Raw genomic sequence first — 4,906 nt, forward strand, 5'->3', positions numbered from 1 at the left:
TAAATTATTGGTTATTGGTTTTGCTAGCAGCGTTTCCTTCTCTAAACATAGATTGCTATGGCTAAAATCACTTGTAGCTTGTGCTTTAGGAATACCTACAGGAGTAGGACATGGGTTTCCTAGGAAGATAAGATCTCATGATGATAAATGGGTAAACGATCCAATCTGATTTCATTTTCTGGGGTCTCCCTCCAGAGGCAGCCACCTGTCCTAGAGTGGAAACAACTTGGTAGACACCCCGAGGGCATAGGTATCAAGCAGAGACTTATGGGATGCTGTTTTGTTTCTCTCTTTTTTCAAATGGGAAACTCCATATCTGAATATCTTACTTCTTTGGAATATATTCTTAAACATTGGAAAATAGTGGGGTTTGTTTGTTTTTTGAGACAGGGTCTCATTATGTAGTTGAGGCTGACCTGGAACTCACTATGTAGTCCAGGCTGGTCTCAAACTCACAGTGATCCTCCTCCTGCCTCAGCCTCCCGAGTGCTGGGATTTCAGGCATGTGCCACCACGCCTGGCCTAAACATTGGAAAATGGGAAGATGGAAGAGTGGTGAGCAGTGGAGAAAGACCTTCTCCAAGATTTGGTGTCCTGACACTGGAATATAGCAGTGAGAGAAGGAGAATGAGGATAGAAGTGGGTCCCTGGGACCCAGAAAGGATCTGGGATGAGAACTGGTGTCTACAGGGAGAGGGAAGGGAGAAACTTTAATGAAGAGGAGGGTGGGACGTAGCAAGCAGCACTCTGTCCCAGAGCCCAGACTGAACCTGCAAACATAAAGTGACTATGACCACCCCTTAACAGAGCAACACACCAGTGGAACAGAATAATGGACAAACTGGACTGCAGTGGCTGGTGAGTTCAGACCTCACCCAGGAGAGGGTGATTGGCTGGTACCCATCTTGTAGAGGGAGCAACTGAGCTCAGAACTCAGAAGAGCTGCAGGTGGACTCCACCTTGTGGCTCCCAGCACCTTGGAACCTCGATGTCAGGGAGCAGAGTTCAAGCCAGTAGGAGACACATAGACTGTTGCAGGATCAAGGAATCCAGTTCCAGCCTCATAGCCAGAAACTGGCCTGAACTTCAGAGGAACTAAAGGGGCAAGCTGGCTGGGATTATCCACTACCCCACCATGAGGCTGCAGCTTCCTGCGATTAATCAATTTGGCTCTAGACTCTGTTTGCCCACATTGCCTGACAGTGATAGCAGAAATACACCATGAATTGGATGTTTTGAGGATTTTCTAATATTTTTTTAGTTTTTTCCTTTTCTTTTTCCCTCCTTTTTTCATTCTTCTTTTCCTCCTTTATAGATCTTGTTTTGTTTTGTTTTTTCTTTCTTGATTGTTTGGACACAGTTTCCAGGTTTTTGCTGTTGTTCTGTTCTTATTTTTATTTTTTCCCTTTCTCTTTCCCACCTGTCTTCTTCGCAACTTCCCTAAAGTTTGTCCTCCAGATTAGCCTCTGATCTCTTCCTCTTCTTCTATTTCTGTTTTTTACCCCCAACCCCTTTTAAATTTTCTCCCCTGAGTGTCAAAATGCCATATTAAGGGCTACAATTTATCACTTTTCTAGGCTGTATTTGATGCTATTGTTGTTGATTGTACTCCATTAGCCAAGGTGACACAATTGTGCTAATGAATAGCTCCTCCTGGTTTACCAAGACTGAGATTGCCTAAGGATCTTTAAAAAAACAAAACAAAACAAACAAACAAACAAAAAATCCTGTAGGCCAGTGCCAAAAAACTGGCAGCTGGGCCAAGTAGGCAGAAACTTCTCATCCCCAATAAATTGAAGAGGTAGGATCCTGCAACAAATTCAAAACCCAAAAGCCAGCTAAACTTGGAAGATGCTTCTGAGAAGTAGTCATTTCCTAAGAGTTCTGAATACTGGCAATAAAGCTACTTGCCATAAGCAATTTACAAGTATCAACTCATGAATCAAACTTTTTTAAAAAACAGAAAATGAGTACACACTTAAACAAGATGCAAAGCCCACAGACTTTCAGCTCAGCAAAAGTAAACCTGGGGGACAATGAAGTGGAATAATCCAAAAGCCACCCACATGGACTCTCTGAAGTGGTAACAGCAGAAGTAACAAAGTAGATGAACAAGGCTCTAGAAAAACTCAAAGCAGAAATAATTTCCCAGATAACTACAGAGATAGTGACCAAAATGAAAGATATAGATAAAAAAATAGAAGAGCTCTGGAACATGATGGAAACCATGAACACCCAGCATGAGAAAGAAATGGAATCTGTGAAACAGATTCAAACAGATAGGCAGGAGATGAAAGTATACACAACAGAATGAGCCAGTGTGAGGACAGAATATCATATATAGAAGCCAGGGTTGCAGTTAGCAACCATGAAAAAACAGAGTTCTTTAAAAATAGCAAGGGATCTTTTCAAATCAATCCAGCAGCTGCTAGATGATGCAAAGAAGAATAACATAACCAGAAATGTAAAACCACAAATAACTTATAAAATAATGTGATGTTTTTATATTAAAACAAAAAGCAGTGACACTATAATATATTTTAGGGTACTGAAAGTCTAACCAACTTAAAGGACAAGCCAGTAGATGTTATATAATTTGAAATTTCAAATAAATATCTTACTAGAGCCTGGAATTTAGCTCAGTGGTCAGTGGTGCCACCACCTGTCTTACAAGCACAAGGACCTGAATTTGATCCCCAGTACCCCCCAAAAGAAGTCTTACTAGAGGCTTTCCTTGCTGTATGAAAAGCAGAAAAAAATAACATAAAATTGATTGGACTCGATGAAAAAGCAGGAGATAGTGCAAATGGCATAAAAATAAACCTGTTCTCAGAAGTAATGGTAAAAAAACTTCTCAACCAGATAAAAATAATTTGACATACAGATGAGTGAGTATATAGAACTCCAATTAGCCACGATAAAAAAACTTCCCCAAGGCATATAATAGTCAAGATTCCAGAAATTTAACATAAAGACAGAATATTAAAAGCTGTTAGAGAAAAGAAACAAATCACCTATACAGAAAAGCCCATCAGAATCACAGCAGACTTCTCAATACAAACTCTTAAGTCAAGGAGAGTTTGGAGTAATATATTCAAGCCCTAAAGGAAAACAACCTCGAACCCAGAGTGATGTACCCCACAAAACTATCCTTCAAAATTGAAAAGGGACAAGAAAAAATATGAGAAAATGAAAAAATGGAAACAAAGTCTTTGTAAAAAGGGAAGGGTTGAGGGTGTGGAGGGCAGGGGTACGGGGAAAAAATGAGAACCAAGATCTGTCATGTAAGGGTACAAGATCCCAATGATGAACGTAACTGTACTGTATACTTACAAAGTACCAATAAACTCAATAAGATTTTTAAAAATTGACCAAGAAATAAGATACTTCCATGACAAAGAATACCTGAAGAAATTCATGACCACCAAACCAGCACTCCAAAATATTCTAAAGGATGTTCTATAAAGAGACAATAAGTTTTACAATACCATGAACCCCAAAAGAATTAATCAACCAAGCAAGGCAGGAAAGTAAGAAAAGAAAAGAAAAGAAAAGAAAAGAAGGAAGTCAACAGGAGCAAAATAACATGATAGAGATAAGACAATACATAAGAGTTATAACCATCAATGTTAATGGTCTCAATTCACCAATCAAAAGAAACAGATTGGCAGACTAGATAAAGAAGCAATACCCAAAAATATGTTGCATACAAGAAACACATTCAAGGGCTGGGGATTTAGCTCAGTGGTTCCAGTGGCTGCTTTGTAAGCCCAAGAACTCAAGTTCGATCCCCAGTACCCCCCCAAAAAAAGAAAAGAAAAGAAAAACATTCAATTAAAAAACAAATTCATAGACTGAAAGTCAAAGGATGGAAAACAACATTCTATGTGACAAGAACCTGGAAAAAAGTAGGGGTAGCTATTCTATTTGCCAACAAAGTGGACTTCAAGCCAAGAGTGATTAAGAGAGTCAGAGGTCAATAAATTATGGAAAAAGGGAACAATCCAAGAGGAAGATATAACAGTCATAAATATATATTCATCAAAGAATAGCACATCCAATTATACAAAACAAATATTAATGGACATGAAAAATCATATAACCACTTATACAGTTCTAATGGGCAACCTCAATATGCCATGGTCACAAATAGATCAACTAGACAAAAATCAACAATGAAATATTAGAATTTAACCAAAATTTTTAACAAATGGACTTAGTAGATGTCTACTGAGTATTCCACCCTACAACATCAGAATATGCATTCTTCTCAGCTGCACATACTACTTTCTCAAAAATAGACCATATACTAGCTCATAGAATGTGCTTAAGTAAATACAAAGGAATTAAAATAATCCCATGCATATTATCAAACTGCAGTATAATGAAATTGGAAATTAATGGCAAAAGAAACCACAAAAGGGCTGGGGATTTAGCTCAGTAGCACCACACCTGCCTTGAAAGCACAAGGTCCTGAGTTTGATCACCAGTACCAAAAAAAAAAGGAAAGAAATCACAAGAGCTTCATAAGCACATGGAAATTAACACCCTCCTGAACAACCAATAGGTCACAGATGAAATGAAAGAAAACAGACCATTCCTATAATTAAATTATAATGATAATACAACATACAGAAACTTATGAGATGCAATGAAAGTAGTTCTATGAGGGAAATTTATAAGAGTGAATTCCCATATCAGGAAAACAGAGTAGGCTCAAACAACCTAATGTTGAACTTCAGCCTTCTAGAAAAAGAAGAGCAAGTCAAGCCCAAAGCTCATTTGAGGGAAGAAATTATAAAAATCAGAGCAGAAATTACTGCAATGGAGACTAATAAAACAATACAAAGAATCAGTGAATCGAAGGGTTGGCTCTTTGAAAGATTAAAGTTGACAAACTCTTAGC

The sequence above is a fragment of the Fukomys damarensis genome, unplaced genomic scaffold, assembly GCF_012274545.1.
Source record: "Fukomys damarensis isolate Sample0158 unplaced genomic scaffold, DMR_v1.0_HiC HiC_scaffold_5, whole genome shotgun sequence".
NCBI classification, from domain to species: domain Eukaryota; kingdom Metazoa; phylum Chordata; class Mammalia; order Rodentia; family Bathyergidae; genus Fukomys; species Fukomys damarensis.